This window comes from Apostichopus japonicus, chromosome 7 (assembly GCF_037975245.1).
Source record: "Apostichopus japonicus isolate 1M-3 chromosome 7, ASM3797524v1, whole genome shotgun sequence".
NCBI classification, from domain to species: domain Eukaryota; kingdom Metazoa; phylum Echinodermata; class Holothuroidea; order Aspidochirotida; family Stichopodidae; genus Apostichopus; species Apostichopus japonicus.
This window is the reverse complement of record NC_092567.1, coordinates 416,948-435,812: the sequence shown is the minus strand read 5'-3', so window position 1 is coordinate 435,812 and position 18,865 is coordinate 416,948. Positions and strand designations below refer to the sequence as shown.

The 18,865-nt window shown below is 41.1% G+C and overlaps 1 protein-coding gene across 1 annotated transcript in view; it reads left to right on the top strand.

The window, feature by feature from the left end:
* LOC139970232 (histone H1.4-like) overlaps positions 1–18,865 on the top strand; it is a 61,741-nt gene that overhangs the window by 31,078 nt on the left and 11,798 nt on the right. The gene's annotated exons all lie outside the window — the stretch shown is intronic.

Below are 18,865 nucleotides of genomic sequence, written 5' to 3'. Positions count from 1 at the left end.
ACATCAGTATAAAGGCAACCCGCTACACCGGTTTATTACCTGACCGAGTTGATTTTAAATGCTATAAAATCGAGATGGAACAAGATATTCCTGCGAGAGTCGGTGAATACAGTGATGCTTATGATACCCGACTATTCGGGCCCCAACCTGGGAACCTATTGCATTTGGCTCGATAGCGATACCTTCGCGATATGTGGTCATAGTCGTCAGCATCCAGGCAGTGTGAATGTTTCCCTCGTGAGATATATTTTGTGTACTGACAGTAACGTATGGATTACATTCTCTAGAATGGGATGGAATGGGATACTGCTTCAAAAACAGAACTAGTGATGCTCAAATATAGATGCTGATCCAACGGTGAATTGCAACGGATTCCCCGAGTTCGAAACCAGCCAGTTGGCTCCATAGCTCAACTGGTGAGGCATCGCTATATCAAACCAAAAGTCCGTGGTTCGAATCCCGGTGGAGTCACAAGCTTTTCCCAACTTCCAGAGTTACGATAATATTCCATGTTCGTTATATATATTATATATATATTATGTATATTTATATATATGAAAGATCCATGGTTGGAGGCATCGGCATTATGATCCATCCATCCATCCATCCATCCATCCATCCATCCATCCATCCATCCATCCATCCATCCATCCATTCATCCATTCATCCATCCATCCATCCATCCATCCATCCATCCATCCATCCATCCATCCATCCATCCATCCATCCATCCATCCATCCATCCATCCATCCATCCATCCATCCATCCATCCATCCATCCATCCATCCATCCATCCATCCATCCATCCATGTATTATCTTTGACCATTGGTGTTCAGAAGTTCAGTCATTTTGTTCAAACGTTAAAACTACTTCTTCGCCTACAAAAAAAGATTGGATGACCATGGAATTTGGTCAGCATTATCATTGACCAATGGTACATATAGGGTGTTTAGAAATATGGAGTACAAAAACCCAATCGTTCTTGGTGCCGTTTCAAGATCATTCGAGGTCAACAGAGGTTAATTTCTTTGAAGCCAGTTGAATTCACTGAAATTAGCAATTTTTCACCATCTCTGATACATTTTAGCTCAAACCAGTTATAAGCTGTTTGAGATGTTGTGATCACCTACCGTCACTCTATGTATACTACATGTATCGATCTGTCAACAATTATTCAAATTGCTGCCATTTGCACACACTTTGTTGGATTTCAACAAAGGTTGGTCACAATAGCCAGTGGGGTGGAGGGCCACCAGATGGGCCTTGAAATTTGAGATCAAAGGTCACCTGTGGGCCATGAGGACCCTATTTGAGCACATTTTGTGAAAACACATTGAATGTATCTCCTACATTACATGGTACAATTTTAACTTTGTCACAGTAGTACTGGTATAGGGGAACCTTCGAGGTGTTCAGAAATTTTGGATCCAAGGTCCTACATGGGCCATATGGCCCATTTGATGAAAACATGCTTAATGTATCTCCTCCCACAAAGTATTTGCTACAGCATTGAAAGTTTGTTACAATAGTACTATTGTAGGTATTTTCGGGGTGTTCAGGAATTTTGTGTCCAAGGTCCCACATGGGCCCATTTGATCAATCTCAATCTCAAAGTGGTATGTAGGCTAATCTAGTGGGGAAAGTCGGAAGAATTTCAAAGTTGGTGTGTAGGATTCCCATACCGAGTAGATGAACACTATTTATTTTCTAGGAGGTCAAAGGTCAATCGAGGTCAATAGAGGTCAAACACTGAAAACTTTGTAATCATGGAAACTCAGTAAGGGATAGTTGTATGAACTTTAATGTTGGTATGTAGCATGCACATAAGGAGGAGATGATGCTATGTATTTTCTAAGTGGTCAAATGTCATTTGAGGTCAGTAGAGGTCAAACACTGAAAACCTTGTAATCAGGCTAAATAAGTAAGGGAAAGTGGGGTGTATTTCAATGCTGGTATGTAGGATGCCCATATGGAATTGATGAAAGGTAATTGTGCAAATGAGGCTAATTCAATGGGGCAAAGTTTAAGGAACGTTAGTTTTTGGTCTGTTTGTGCCCATATTGAATAGATTTCTAAGAGCTCACAATCATTTCAATTCAAAATTGGTCAAACATGGAAATATGTGTAGTAAGCTAACTTAGTAGACAAACTCATATAAATCTCATAATTGTGTGTTGTTTCCAATAGTATCAATGTTTCAGGTCAAAATTGGACTCAACTTTCAAAAGTTGTTTGAATGACACATAGGGGCTCCCATAACGTGTAACTGTCATGGTACAGGATTTTAAATACAGTAGGTACTCAAAGCAGTAGTTGGAACCTGTAACCTAATTTTACATGACTCTGATTTAAGTCAAATGATGTTAATGACGCATGCATGGCTCCATCAAAAATCCCCTGTGTTTCGTTTTATTGGGTATGTCCAAATTTTGCAGGCAAGGAGTCACAAAACCTTTTGGTACTATGTTTTATTATTGTCGTTTGACAGTTGGGAACACCTTCCCTAGTAGCCACAATAAAAATTCCATTCAATACGGATAAAGAAGAAATTACAGGAAATGGAATATTTTTGTCTCGCCTGAACTTCAGTGGGGGACCTAGCGGTCACTTTGTCGTACACATGTGTGTTTGGCAGTCACGTGGTTTTTAAGACGATGGAAGGAAGGAATACTTCCTTATTCTCGAAATTGATTATTTACGATTATTTCGGCTTTTGCAGTTTGACATGACATCTCTTTGCGGCTTGGCCTTTTCGGCTGCCTTCGCTGAAGTGGTGTCGATCTTGAAAGTTCCCGTTGCGCCGACGCCTTTGAATTGCTTCAACACACCGGTTGCTTCATGCCTGGTTGTTATCGCCTTAATGATCATATCGAGGGTGCGGACATCTTTCTCGTGTTGCTATTACTATCGGGTCAGGTTAGAACGATATCAAATGTATGTTTGTTTCGTAATTTTGAAAAGTAGTGAAGAAACTTTACCCCTGATCAACCTCGCAAGAGGTCCTGCGGGGGATAATAGATTTGTTTTCTAAGAAAAGACAACGTTTTTTTTTTTTTCTTTGAGGATCAGTTGTCTTTGTTGAGCCAGGGAATGGTTGATAAGTGAAGTATCGTTACAATAGCATTGAATTGAAAGCCATGAGTGAATAGAGGAAAGACCCAAAGTCAGGGACAAAGGAGACAAAGAGCCAGTGAGGGAGAGATTTCTATTGAATGGGATTTAAGTTCTTAAGTACTAAGGAATGAGAAGATAGGTTGGTTTCGTTTATTCGGGAAGTGTGTGGTTATACGACTTGGTATTTCAGGAAAAGATCTTTGATTAAAGGGTCTTTATCGAGGTTGTTTTTGTATAGGTTAATGTCAAATTCTTCAAGAAGTTTAAAAACTACTTTACTTCCAAGGATCATTTCTTTAGTTCGTAAGTAATTTTGCCTCATATGCGTCAGTTCCACTGATCTGTACATTAGTGTAAAGATCAGTGGTCAGTTCATATATTATCGCCGGCGGACGTGAACGAAACTACCCTCGATCTCTGTCTTGATTGGTCGTGGACCTAATCACACTGACGTACAAGCACTACCTGTTTTAAACTGTTTTATTCAATTCAAAATTCTAGATACTTTCACTGCCTTTGGTAAAACCAAACCAGAATAGGCAAAAGGAGCTCAATCTAAACAATCGTGTGATAGTTTTCAAAGTACCGATTCGAAGCTTGTCGTGCTCTATTTTCGGACAAGAATAGAAGTCAAAAGTTTTCATTCGCAACTAATACATACACGTCTATATATTGTCTGGCAGTTTCAGTCACTTAAGTGTAATGAATTGAAATGAAAATTGCATCAAGAGTTAATTCAAGATGTCACCATCATAAGCGATCAGACTAAGGAGAAGTTCAACCATCCGTTAAACTTGCTTTCTGCGATATATTTTGTGTGCAATGGAACGACTGCAGACCTATGGCTTACTGCATACTATATGAATTTGGGCTACGTACCTACCATACGATACCTGCAACGAATTGCTTAGATGCCGTAATCACCTGCAATCCTCCCGAGTTTTGCACCATCGGTAGTTTATTTAGAAAGCTTTAACATGCAAGCATCCAGAGGAATGGTGATAACTGGAAACATGTACAAAAAGTCACCCTGATGTGGACTTTTCCATACGGTTAACCTTTTCGACGGATGCCCATCACTTGATCACCACTGATTTTCTGATAATTGACCTGACTCGATTAGGAATTGCCCTCGCATTTATCGCACCGACCCTATCGTCGTGCAAAGTGTCTCCGACAAAATTGGGACCAGCTCGCCGCAGTGACTCATATTGCAGTTAAAAGTAGTTGCGTAATTTTCGAAGATCAGGTTTGTTAGATTTTGCTTTTCCAAATTGTTAGTGGCAATCGTTTTAATAGCCCATACATAGCACAAATATCCTTATATCTATATGCACGGTTAACAACTTCGTGCGGCCGGGTGTCCGCAAGTGTGTTTGACAGCGGATTTTAAGTTTTGATTGTTTCATTAGTTTGCGTCTGGGAGTGAGAGACGATGGAAGGAAGGGATACTTCCATATTCTCGAAATTGATTATTTTCGGGATGCCCTTTCGGCTTTTGCATTTTCAACATGAAATCTGTTTGAGTTGCCGGTCTCCGTCATTTTATTGACTGAGAACTTGTGTTGTGGTGGTTTTCGGGTGGAGAGGGGGTGGGGGGGGGGATTTGATAATGAAATAAAGTAGACAAAGACAAAAGCATGTTTGAGGAGTAGCGAGAGTAGCCCTTTCAGTGATTTGGATGGCCCTTAAAAGAGCCGTTGGTTTTGAGACACGTCTGATACTGGCTACTTCTTAGTTGTCTTCTTAGGTTTGGTGGCGGACGTCTTGGGCTTAACTGTTTTCTTCGGTTTCACGGCTTTCTTGACTACGGCTTTCTTGACTACGGCTTTCTTGGTGGGTGTCTTGGTGGTTTTCTTCTTTGGCTTGGTGGTTTTCTTAGCTTTCGGTGAGGGTTTCTTTGTCTTAGCAGCAGCCTTCTTGGCCTTAGCTTTCTCTCGTACTGCGGCTTTCTTCTCCTTTTCTTTCTGTTTCTTGGCAGCTGTCTTTGCCCTTTCTTTCTCCTTCTGCGCCTTGGCTTTTTCGGCTGCCTTCGCTGAATTGGTGTCGATCTTGAAAGTTCCCGTTGCGCCGACGCCTTTGACTTGCTTCAACACACCGGTTGCTACTCCTCTCTTGAGTGCCGAGTTGATGAGGGTGTTCTTCTTCTTTGTGTCGAACTCCATTGCTTGTAGGGTTGACTTAATGCCGGCTACGGATGAACCTCTAGCTTCATGCCTGGTTGTAATCGCCTTGACGATCATATCGAGGGTGCTTGGTTGAGCAGGTCTCTTTGCAACGACTGCGGACATCTTTCTCGTGTTGCTATTTACTGTCGGGTCAGGTTAGAACGATATCAAATGTATGTTTGTTTTGTAATTATGACTGATTCTTTTTGTTTAATATATTAGTCCTGGCGGACGTGAACGAAACTACCCTCGATCTCTGTCTTGATTGGTCGTGGACCTAATCACACTGACGTACAAGCACTACCTGTTTTAAACTGTTTTATTCAATTCAAAATTCTAGATACTTTCACTGCCTTTGGTAAAACCAAACCAGAATAGGCGAAAGGAGCTCAATCTAAACAATCGTGTGATAGTTTTCAAAGTACCGATTCGAAGCTTGTCGTGCTCTATTTTCGGACAAGAATAGAAGTCAAAAGTTTTCATTCGCAACTAATACATACACGTCTATATATTGTCTGGCAGTTTCAGTCACTTAAGTGTAATGAATTGAAATGAAAATTGCATCAAGAGTTAATTCAAGATGTCACCATCATAAGCGATCAGACTAAGGAGAAGTTCAACCATCCGTTAAACTTGCTTTCTGCGATATATTTTGTGTGCAATGGAACGACTGCAGACCTATGGCTTACTGCATACTATATGAATTTGGGCTACGTACCTACCATACGATACCTGCAACGAATTGCTTAGATGCCGTAATCACCTGCAATCCTCCCGAGTTTTGCACCATCGGTAGTTTATTTAGAAAGCTTTAACATGCAAGCATCCAGAGGAATGGTGATAACTGGAAACATGTACAAAAAGTCACCCTGATGTGGACTTTTCCATACGGTTAACCTTTTCGACGGATGCCCATCACTTGATCACCACTGATTTTCTGATAATTGACCTGACTCGATTAGGAATTGCCCTCGCATTTATCGCACCGACCCTATCGTCGTGCAAAGTGTCTCCGACAAAATTGGGACCAGCTCGCCGCAGTGACTCATATTGCAGTTAAAAGTAGTTGCGTAATTTTCGAAGATCAGGTTTGTTAGATTTTGCTTTTCCAAATTGTTAGTGGCAATCGTTTTAATAGCCCATACATAGCACAAATATCCTTATATCTATATGCACGGTTAACAACTTCGTGCGGCCGGGTGTCCGCAAGTGTGTTTGACAGCGGATTTTAAGTTTTGATTGTTTCATTAGTTTGCGTCTGGGAGTGAGAGACGATGGAAGGAAGGGATACTTCCATATTCTCGAAATTGATTATTTTCGGGATGCCCTTTCGGCTTTTGCATTTTCAACATGAAATCTGTTTGAGTTGCCGGTCTCCGTCATTTTATTGACTGAGAACTTGTGTTGTGGTGGTTTTCGGGTGGAGAGGGGGTGGGGGGGGGGGGGATTTGATAATGAAATAAAGTAGACAAAGACAAAAGCATGTTTGAGGAGTAGCGAGAGTAGCCCTTTCAGTGATTTGGATGGCCCTTAAAAGAGCCGTTGGTTTTGAGACACGTCTGATACTGGCTACTTCTTAGTTGTCTTCTTAGGTTTGGTGGCGGACGTCTTGGGCTTAACTGTTTTCTTCGGTTTCACGGCTTTCTTGACTACGGCTTTCTTGACTACGGCTTTCTTGGTGGGTGTCTTGGTGGTTTTCTTCTTTGGCTTGGTGGTTTTCTTAGCTTTCGGTGAGGGTTTCTTTGTCTTAGCAGCAGCCTTCTTGGCCTTAGCTTTCTCTCGTACTGCGGCTTTCTTCTCCTTTTCTTTCTGTTTCTTGGCAGCTGTCTTTGCCCTTTCTTTCTCCTTCTGCGCCTTGGCTTTTTCGGCTGCCTTCGCTGAATTGGTGTCGATCTTGAAAGTTCCCGTTGCGCCGACGCCTTTGACTTGCTTCAACACACCGGTTGCTACTCCTCTCTTGAGTGCCGAGTTGATGAGGGTGTTCTTCTTCTTTGTGTCGAACTCCATTGCTTGTAGGGTTGACTTAATGCCGGCTACGGATGAACCTCTAGCTTCATGCCTGGTTGTAATCGCCTTGACGATCATATCGAGGGTGCTTGGTTGAGCAGGTCTCTTTGCAACGACTGCGGACATCTTTCTCGTGTTGCTATTTACTGTCGGGTCAGGTTAGAACGATATCAAATGTATGTTTGTTTTGTAATTATGACTGATTCTTTTTGTTTAATATATTAGTCCTGGCGGACGTGAACGAAACTACCCTCGATCTCTGTCTTGATTGGTCGTGGACCTAATCACACTGACGTACAAGCACTACCTGTTTTAAACTGTTTTATTCAATTCAAAATTCTAGATACTTTCACTGCCTTTGGTAAAACCAAACCAGAATAGGCGAAAGGAGCTCAATCTAAACAATCGTGTGATAGTTTTCAAAGTACCGATTCGAAGCTTGTCGTGCTCTATTTTCGGACAAGAATAGAAGTCAAAAGTTTTCATTCGCAACTAATACATACACGTCTATATATTGTCTGGCAGTTTCAGTCACTTAAGTGTAATGAATTGAAATGAAAATTGCATCAAGAGTTAATTCAAGATGTCACCATCATAAGCGATCAGACTAAGGAGAAGTTCAACCATCCGTTAAACTTGCTTTCTGCGATATATTTTGTGTGCAATGGAACGACTGCAGACCTATGGCTTACTGCATGCTATATGAATTTGGGCTACGTACCTACCATACGATACCTGCAACGAATTGCTTAGATGCCGTAATCACCTGCAATCCTCCCGAGTTTTGCACCATCGGTAGTTTATTTAGAAAGCTTTAACATGCAAGCATCCAGAGGAATGGTGATAACTGGAAACATGTACAAAAAGTCACCCTGATGTGGACTTTTCCATACGGTTAACCTTTTCGACGGATGCCCATCACTTGATCACCACTGATTTTCTGATAATTGACCTGACTCGATTAGGAATTGCCCTCGCATTTATCGCACCGACCCTATCGTCGTGCAAAGCGTCTCCGACAAAATTGGGACCAGCTCGCCGCAGTGACTCATATTGCAGTTAAAAGTAGTTGCGTAATTTTCGAAGATCAGGTTTGTTAGATTTTCCTTTTCCAAATTGTTAGTGGCAATCGTTTTAATAGCACAAATATCCTTATATCTATATGCACGGTTAACAACTTCGTGCGGCCGGGTGTCCGCAAGTGTGTTTGACAGCGGATTTTAAGTTTTGATTGTTTCATTAGTTTGCGTCTGGGAGTGAGAGACGATGGAAGGAAGGGATACTTCCATATTCTCGAAATTGATTATTTTCGGGATGCCCTTTCGGCTTTTGCATTTTCAACATGAAATCTGTTTGAGTTGCCGGTCTCCGTCATTTTATTGACTGAGAACTTGTGTTGTGGTGGTGTTCGGGTGGAGAGGTGGTGGGGGGAGAGGGGGATTTGATAATGAAATAAAGTAGACAAAGACAAAAGCATGTTTGAGGAGTAGCGAGAGTAGCCCTTTCAGTGATTTGGATGGCCCTTAAAAGAGCCGTTGGTTTTGAGACACGTCTGATACTGGCTACTTCTTAGTTGTCTTCTTAGGTTTGGTGGCGGACGTCTTGGGCTTAACTGTTTTCTTCGGTTTCACGGCTTTCTTGACTACGGCTTTCTTGACTACGGCTTTCTTGACTACGGCTTTCTTGGTGGGTGTCTTGGTGGTTTTCTTCTTTGGCTTGGTGGTTTTCTTAGCTTTCGGTGAGGGTTTCTTTGTCTTAGCAGCAGCCTTCTTGGCCTTAGCTTTCTCTCGTACTGCGGCTTTCTTCTCCTTTTCTTTCTGTTTCTTGGCAGCTGTCTTTGCCCTTTCTTTCTCCTTCTGCGCCTTGGCTTTTTCGGCTGCCTTCGCTGAATTGGTGTCGATCTTGAAAGTTCCCGTTGCGCCGACGCCTTTGACTTGCTTCAACACACCGGTTGCTACTCCTCTCTTGAGTGCCGAGTTGATGAGGGTGTTCTTCTTCTTTGTGTCGAACTCCATTGCTTGTAGGGTTGACTTAATGCCGGCTACGGATGAACCTCTAGCTTCATGCCTGGTTGTAATCGCCTTGACGATCATATCGAGGGTGCTTGGTTGAGCAGGTCTCTTTGCAACGACTGCGGACATCTTTCTCGTGTTGCTATTTACTGTCGGGTCAGGTTAGAACGATATCAAATGTATGTTTGTTTTGTAATTATGACTGATTCTTTTTGTTTAATATATTAGTCCTGGCGGACGTGAACGAAACTACCCTCGATCTCTGTCTTGATTGGTCGTGGACCTAATCACACTGACGTACAAGCACTACCTGTTTTAAACTGTTTTATTCAATTCAATTGTTGTCATGGTTACGTTCACGTCAGCAGTATTATACACCGTCCCGTGAGCCTCCACTCCGGACTTACCCGCCACTTTCTCCAATACGCGTCCTTTGCTACCATTACTGTGCTACGAAGCCAATCTCAATCCATAAGTGCCTCATCGTAAGGAGTTTTTTATTTTTTCCGTCCGCCGCCTTAGGCTGGAGACAAATTTTCTCTGGTAAGTGAAGTTTTGCTCGATTTTTCATTGTACAAGAAGCCATTTAGATCCAAAAGGGAGGGGCTGTTTTGCCATTATGGCAACCCCTAACCCAACTTTAACTGACCCCCTCGATGACAACCTTAACCTTCTTGACTTTGATATAAATGACTGGATCCCAGTTCAAAACAGTAGGAAAAGACAACGCCCTAATTCCGTTGAGGCAAACCCATCCCCAAACTCCAAGACAGCCCCAAAAAAATCCGCCCAATCAATCATCGTCTCAGGTATCCTCCCAGAAATATCAAATAACCCTATAACCCTAGCTAAACTAATCAACGAAGAGAAACCAAACGCCATGATACTAAACATAAACCGTCTCCGCAGTAACGACATACTAATTACCCCCCATGACCCTAAATCGGCAAATATTCTCCTTCAACCATGGACACAAAATACTAAATTAGGCAACCCCAAACCTAGAATCCCCCAAAAAACAAGATCAAGAAATTTCTCAGTAGTTGCCTGCGGTATAAACCCCGAAATCCAAATTAAAGATATCGAAGAGGAACTAAAAGAACAAGAATACTCACCAACCCAAACAAAAAGATTAATCAGTCGAGCAACAAACAACCCTACCTGGAAGGTAAAAATAACTTTCGAAGATAAAGAACAGCAACAAACACTGATCAAACAAGGCTTTTACCTAGGATATTCCAAACACAAAACTGAAGAATATAACGAACCCCCCCAAGTAACCCAATGCTTCAAATGCCAGCTCTTTGGGCACACCCATCACACCTGCAAAAATTAAACCAGATGCCTAAGATGTGGCGAAAACCACCGGGTCAAAGAATGCCCAGAACAAAAAGAAAATACGAAATGCGCAAACTGTTCAGGGAGTCATGCCGCCCTTTACAAAGGCTGCCCCAAATTTAAAGAAGCCAAAACAGAAGCAATTAACAAACAACAAGTTCAGAGAACTTACGCAAATGTCACAAAAGCTGCCCCTAAAATCGAAATTACAAACAAAATCGCAACCGAAGAAAAACTTAATATCACTACATTTGTAATTGAATTAGTTCAATATACCTTTCAAAAAGCCAACATCAGCATTAAACCTGAAGACCTTGCTAGCTACTCCACCGTTCTAGCATTAAAACACCTCAACTTAAATATCCCGAAAACTTTAATTATGGAACGTCTCCATCAACCTTCAATATTCAGCCCTCCTCAATCACCAAAATGACAAACAACCTCCCACCTTCGATTAAGTTCCTCCACCTAAACATAAACAGTATCCTTCCAAAACTGAGTCTCCTACTAAGTTTAATTACCAACCACTCCCCTGATGTCATTTCGCTAAATGAAACTAAACTAAACCCAAAATCCCACCTGAACATCCCAGGTTACCAAATTTTTAGAAATGATATCTCCCGCTCTAGAGGAGGAGTACTTATAGCTGTAAAAACTAATCTCAATGCCACTCTCCTCTCCAACCCAACTCAAACAAATAATCAAATAATTGAAATCGTACTCGAAAGAGATAATAAGCCTCTCCACATTATTAGCTACTATAGTCCCCCAAGAGAGTCCATATCAACTGATATAATAAAAAAATGCTCTAACAAAAACACAATTCTACTAGGAGATCTAAACGCCCACCACATCATTTTTGGCAGCTCCAAAATAACTGAAAAGGGCATATCCCTCTTAGAATTGTGTGATAAACACAACTTAACTATAATAAACCAAAATACCAAAACTAGGATAAACCCAATAAACAATAATACTGAACTACTGGACTACGCCATAACCTCAAACCACCTCGCAACTAAAACTCATTCAACTCAAATCCTAGAAGATAACCTAATTAGTGACCATCTTCCACTCCTCTTTGAGCTAGACTTAAACCTAAATCGCATTCAAAATAACGATTTAACATATAACTACAATAAAACAAACTGGACAACATTTAAAGAGGAACTTGTAACATATAACACTATCCCCATTTACAAAAACCACAACAACGATCTAAATTATATTGACAACTACTGTGACAGCATTGCCCAACATATCTTCAATATCTTCAAAAAACATTGTCCGTTAAAAACAAAACAAAACAAAAATCGAAAACTAAATAGGAATATTCTTACACTAATTAAACTCAGACGCCGTCTTCGCAGAACCTATATGATCTCTCGAGATCCAACTCTAAAAACCCAAATTAACCAACTTAAAAAACAAATAAATAGACAAATTTTGGCGGACGACCAAAAACGAGTCCAAAACAAATGCGATTCGATCATAAATGACAAAAACCCAAAACACTTCTGGAAAAACTTAAAAAACATCATAAATCCCATTCTAACCCCAAACACTGGTAATTCAGACCAAGGCATTAAAGATGATGCAGGTAACCTGATCACAAATACACAAGATCAAATTAAGCTAATTGAATCACACTTTAAAAATATTTTTAATATCTTTGATGGCCCCCCTTACGATAACAATTTCAAACAAGAAATAGACCAAACAATTAGCAGAAATGCAATCAGCTTTACCCCCAACTCCTCAGGATATCTCAACGATAACATCCCTCTACTAAAAAAAATAGACTTAAACGATTGGTATAGCGCCACAAAAAAATGCAAAAATACCTCCTCCCCTGGTCTTGACAATATTAATTACTTAATGCTTAAAAAATCCCCACCAATTTTCATCAACTCTTATATTATCCCTCTTTTTAACGATTTACTTAGACTGGGCTATTTCCCAACCCCGTGGAAATACGCAAAAATGATTCTAATACCTAAACCAAATAAAGACCGCACCAAAATACAAAACTACCGCCCAATTAGCCTCCTCCCAGCCCTTGGCAAAATTTTTGAAAGAATAATAGATAACCGCACTAGAACTCACTTAGAACTAAATGATTATTTCTCCCCATCTCAATCAGGTTTCCGTACACACAAATCTACCTTAAATCAAACTTTTCGTCTTTCCGAAGAAATCCGAATCGGATTCATTAAAAAACAATATACCACTGCCCTCTTCCTTGATGCCGAAAAAGCATTTGACAAAACCTGGCACAACGGCATAAGAATTAAGCTACTAAACTATAATCTTCCCCCCAATTACACCAGACTCCTTTCCTCTTTCCTTAATGATCGCAACACAAAAATTTACTACAAAAACCATCATTCTAACCCCATTCCACTTCGTGCAGGCACCCCTCAGGGCGCTGTTCTCAGTCCCCTCCTCTACACCCTGTTTGTAAATGATCTAAACATCCCCCCTCTCTCAAACTGCAACTATAGTCAGTACGCTGACGATATAGCCATCTGGAGCACCAGTAAAAATATTCATATAACGGAACTTAATCTCAAAAAAGCAATTACACATCTCGAAAACTGGTGCTCAATGTGGAGAATAAAAATAAACCCCTCAAAATCTAACTTAGTCAATTTCTCCTTTAAAAACTCAAAACTTCGTAACTATATTTCCAAAATTAACCTGTTCAACTCCCCAATCACTGCCTCTCCCAATGCAACCTTCCTTGGTATCACTTTTGATAATAAACTATCCTTTAACCTACACTGTACTAGAACCGCAGGCCGCTGCTGGTCCCACCTTAAATACATCCAAATCCTCTCACATAAGTATAATTTCCCTGCGAAAACCACTATCCAAATCTACAACTCCAAAATAAAACCAATTCTCAGTTACGGAAGCATCTCTCTGCTTACCATCTCAGACTCCAATAAACAAATCCTAAGTAGAATCCACGCTACAGCTTACCGACTTGCCCTAAAAATCCCTTCTTATATAGCTACCTCTCACGTTCTCCTCGCAGGAAATACAAAATCCTTATTCACCCTACTCTTAGAATTTAATACCAAACTATACAAAAACAACCTAGAGAATGATCCATTGATCAATAAACTTCTATTAAAACATAATGTAGCGTTAACTTACTTCCGTAAAAACCACCACCTCTCTGTATTCAAACTTCTTACCTAAAGCCTCTCCCCTTTAGAAAGTCCATTTCCTAAGTGGGTCTAACCACAAACTCCAGGTGTACTTATACTCTAAGTACAACTCCATTAGTCCCAATAAGTAGCAACCACTTCCGACCAAAACAATAGAATCCGCTCTGTCTTCTTTATCCCATTTAAATAGAAATTCCTCCCCCCTTAGTGATCCATACCTAATCGGCTCCTCAGCTCCGACCTCCTGTGTACTTATGGCTTCTTAACAATGTTAATCGAACAATACTTCACTTCTCAGCATCTCCCTGTTTGAATAATAGACAACTTTCCCTAGAAAAAAAAAAAAAAAAGTGTCTATTCTACAAAACTTAAATATTATCCCCCGTAGGACCTCTTGCGAGGTCGAACAGGGGTAAATTCCTTTATTGTTGTTGTTCAATTCAAAATTCTAGATACTTTCACTGCCTTTGGTAAAACCAAACCAGAATAGGCGAAAGGAGCTCAATCTAAACAATCGTGTGATAGTTTTCAAAGTACCGATTCGAAGCTTGTCGTGCTCTATTTTCGGACAAGAATAGAAGTCAAAAGTTTTCATTCGCAACTAATACATACACGTCTATATATTGTTCTGGCAGTTTCAGTCACTTAAGTGTAATGAATTGAAATGAAAATTGCATCAAGAGTTAATTCAAGATGTCACCATCATAAGCGATCAGACTAAGGAGAAGTTCAACCATCCGTTAAACTTGCTTTCTGCGATATATTTTGTGTGCAATGGAACGACTGCAGACCTATGGCTTACTGCATACTATATGAATTTGGGCTACGTACCTACCATACGATACCTGCAACGAATTGCTTAGATGCCGTAATCACCTGCAATCCTCCCGAGTTTTGCACCATCGGTAGTTTATTTAGAAAGCTTTAACATGCAAGCATCCAGAGGAATGGTGATAACTGGAAACATGTACAAAAAGTCACCCTGATGTGGACTTTTCCATACGGTTAACCTTTTCGACGGATGCCCATCACTTGATCACCACTGATTTTCTGATAATTGACCTGACTCGATTAGGAATTGCCCTCGCATTTATCGCACCGACCCTATCGTCGTGCAAAGTGTCTCCGACAAAATTGGGACCAGCTCGCCGCAGTGACTCATATTGCAGTTAAAAGTAGTTGCGTAATTTTCGAAGATCAGGTTTGTTAGATTTTCCTTTTCCAAATTGTTAGTGGCAATCGTTTTAATAGCCCATACATAGCACAAATATCCTTATATCTATATGCACGGTTAACAACTTCGTGCGGCCGGGTGTCCGCAAGTGTGTTTGACAGCGGATTTTAAGTTTTGATTGTTTCATTAGTTTGCGTCTGGGAGTGAGAGACGATGGAAGGAAGGGATACTTCCATATTCTCGAAATTGATTATTTTCGGGATGCCCTTTCGGCTTTTGCATTTTCAACATGAAATCTGTTTGAGTTGCCGGTCTCCGTCATTTTATTGACTGAGAACTTGTGTTGTGGTGGTGTTCGGGTGGAGAGGTGGTGGGGGGGGGGGGATTTGATAATGAAATAAAGTAGACAAAGACAAAAGCATGTTTGAGGAGTAGCGAGAGTAGCCCTTTCAGTGATTTGGATGGCCCTTAAAAGAGCCGTTGGTTTTGAGACACGTCTGATACTGGCTACTTCTTAGTTGTCTTCTTAGGTTTGGTGGCGGACGTCTTGGGCTTAACTGTTTTCTTCGGTTTCACGGCTTTCTTGACTACGGCTTTCTTGACTACGGCTTTCTTGGTGGGTGTCTTGGTGGTTTTCTTCTTTGGCTTGGTGGTTTTCTTAGCTTTCGGTGAGGGTTTCTTTGTCTTAGCAGCAGCCTTCTTGGCCTTAGCTTTCTCTCGTACTGCGGCTTTCTTCTCCTTTTCTTTCTGTTTCTTGGCAGCTGTCTTTGCCCTTTCTTTCTCCTTCTGCGCCTTGGCTTTTTCGGCTGCCTTCGCTGAATTGGTGTCGATCTTGAAAGTTCCCGTTGCGCCGACGCCTTTGACTTGCTTCAACACACCGGTTGCTACTCCTCTCTTGAGTGCCGAGTTGATGAGGGTGTTCTTCTTCTTTGTGTCGAACTCCATTGCTTGTAGGGTTGACTTAATGCCGGCTACGGATGAACCTCTAGCTTCATGCCTGGTTGTAATCGCCTTGACGATCATATCGAGGGTGCTTGGTTGAGCAGGTCTCTTTGCAACGACTGCGGACATCTTTCTCGTGTTGCTATTTACTGTCGGGTCAGGTTAGAACGATATCAAATGTATGTTTGTTTTATAATTATGACTGATTCTTTTTGTTTAATATATTAGTCCTGGCGGACGTGAACGAAACTACCCTCGATCTCTGTCTTGATTGGTCGTGGACCTAATCACACTGACGTACAAGCACTACCTGTTTTAAACTGTTTTATTCAATTCAAAATTCTAGATACTTTCACTGCCTTTGGTAAAACCAAACCAGAATAGGCGAAAGGAGCTCAATCTAAACAATCGTGTGATAGTTTTCAAAGTACCGATTCGAAGCTTGTCGTGCTCTATTTTCGGACAAGAATAGAAGTCAAAAGTTTTCATTCGCAACTAATACATACACGTCTATATATTGTCTGGCAGTTTCAGTCACTTAAGTGTAATGAATTGAAATGAAAATTGCATCAAGAGTTAATTCAAGATGTCACCATCATAAGCGATCAGACTAAGGAGAAGTTCAACCATCCGTTAAACTTGCTTTCTGCGATATATTTTGTGTGCAATGGAACGACTGCAGACCTATGGCTTACTGCATACTATATGAATTTGGGCTACGTACCTACCATACGATACCTGCAACGAATTGCTTAGATGCCGTAATCACCTGCAATCCTCCCGAGTTTTGCACCATCGGTAGTTTATTTAGAAAGCTTTAACATGCAAGCATCCAGAGGAATGGTGATAACTGGAAACATGTACAAAAAGTCACCCTGATGTGGACTTTTCCATACGGTTAACCTTTTCGACGGATGCCCATCACTTGATCACCACTGATTTTCTGATAATTGACCTGACTCGATTAGGAATTGCCCTCGCATTTATCGCACCGACCCTATCGTCGTGCAAAGTGTCTCCGACAAAATTGGGACCAGCTCGCCGCAGTGACTCATATTGCAGTTAAAAGTAGTTGCGTAATTTTCGAAGATCAGGTTTGTTAGATTTTGCTTTTCCAAATTGTTAGTGGCAATCGTTTTAATAGCCCATACATAGCACAAATATCCTTATATCTATATGCACGGTTAACAACTTCGTGCGGCCGGGTGTCCGCAAGTGTGTTGGACAGCGGATTTTAAGTTTTGATTGTTTCATTAGTTTGCGTCTGGGAGTGAGAGACGATGGAAGGAAGGGATACTTCCATATTCTCGAAATTGATTATTGTCGGGATGCCCTTTCGGCTTTTGCATTTTCAACATGAAATCTGTTTGAGTTGCCGGTCTCCGTCATTTTATTGACTGAGAACTTGTGTTGTGGTGGTGTTCGGGTGGAGAGGTGGTGGGGGGGGGGGGATTTGATAATGAAATAAAGTAGACAAAGACAAAAGCATGTTTGAGGAGTAGCGAGAGTAGCCCTTTCAGTGATTTGGATGGCCCTTAAAAGAGCCGTTGGTTTTGAGACACGTCTGATACTGGCTACTTCTTAGTTGTCTTCTTAGGTTTGGTGGCGGACGTCTTGGGCTTAACTGTTTTCTTCGGTTTCACGGCTTTCTTGACTACGGCTTTCTTGACTACGGCTTTCTTGGTGGGTGTCTTGGTGGTTTTCTTCTTTGGCTTGGTGGTTTTCTTAGCTTTCGGTGAGGGTTTCTTTGTCTTAGCAGCAGCCTTCTTGGCCTTAGCTTTCTCTCGTACTGCGGCTTTCTTCTCCTTTTCTTTCTGTTTCTTGGCAGCTGTCTTTGCCCTTTCTTTCTCCTTCTGCGCCTTGGCTTTTTCGGCTGCCTTCGCTGAATTGGTGTCGATCTTGAAAGTTCCCGTTGCGCCGACGCCTTTGACTTGCTTCAACACACCGGTTGCTACTCCTCTCTTGAGTGCCGAGTTGATGAGGGTGTTCTTCTTCTTTGTGTCGAACTCCATTGCTTGTAGGGTTGACTTAATGCCGGCTACGGATGAACTTCTAGCTTCATGCCTGGTTGTAATCGCCTTGACGATCATATCGAGGGTGCTTGGTTGAGCAGGTCTCTTTGCAACGACTGCGGACATCTTTCTCGTGTTGCTATTTACTGTCGGGTCAGGTTAGAACGATATCAAATGTATGTTTGTTTTATAATTATGACAATACAATAAAGGAATTTACCCCTGTTCGACCTCGCAAGAGGTCCTACGGGGGATAATATTTAAGTTTTGTAGAATAGACACTTTTTTTTTTTTTTTTTTTTTTTTTTTCTAGGGAAAGTTGTCTATTATTCAAACAGGGAGATGCTGAGAAGTGAAGTATTGTTCGATTAACATTGTTAAGAAGCCATAAGTACACAGGAGGTCGGAGCTGAGGAGCCAATTAGGTATGGATTACTAAAGGGGGAGGAATTTCTATTTAAATGGGATAAAGAAGACAGAGCGGATTCTATTGTTTTGGTCGGAAGTGGTTGCGAATTATTGGGATTAATGGAGTTGTACTTAGAGTATAAGTACACCTGGAGTTTGTGGTTAGACCCACTTAGGAAATGGACTTTCTAAAGAGGAGAGGCTTTAGGTAAGAAGTTTGAATACAGAGAGGTGGTGGTTTTTACGGAAGTAAGTTAATGCTACATTATGTTTCAATAGAAGTTTATTGATCAATGGATCATTCTCTAGGTTGTTTTTGTATAGTTTGGTATTAAATTCTAAGAGTAGGGTGAATAAGGATTTTGTATTTCCTGCGAGGAGAACGTGAGAGGTAGCTATATAAGAAGGGATTTTTAGGGCAAGTCGGTAAGCTGTAGTGTGGATTCTACTTAGGATTTGTTTATTGGAGTCTGAGATGGTAAGCAGAGAGATGCTTCCGTAACTGAGAATTG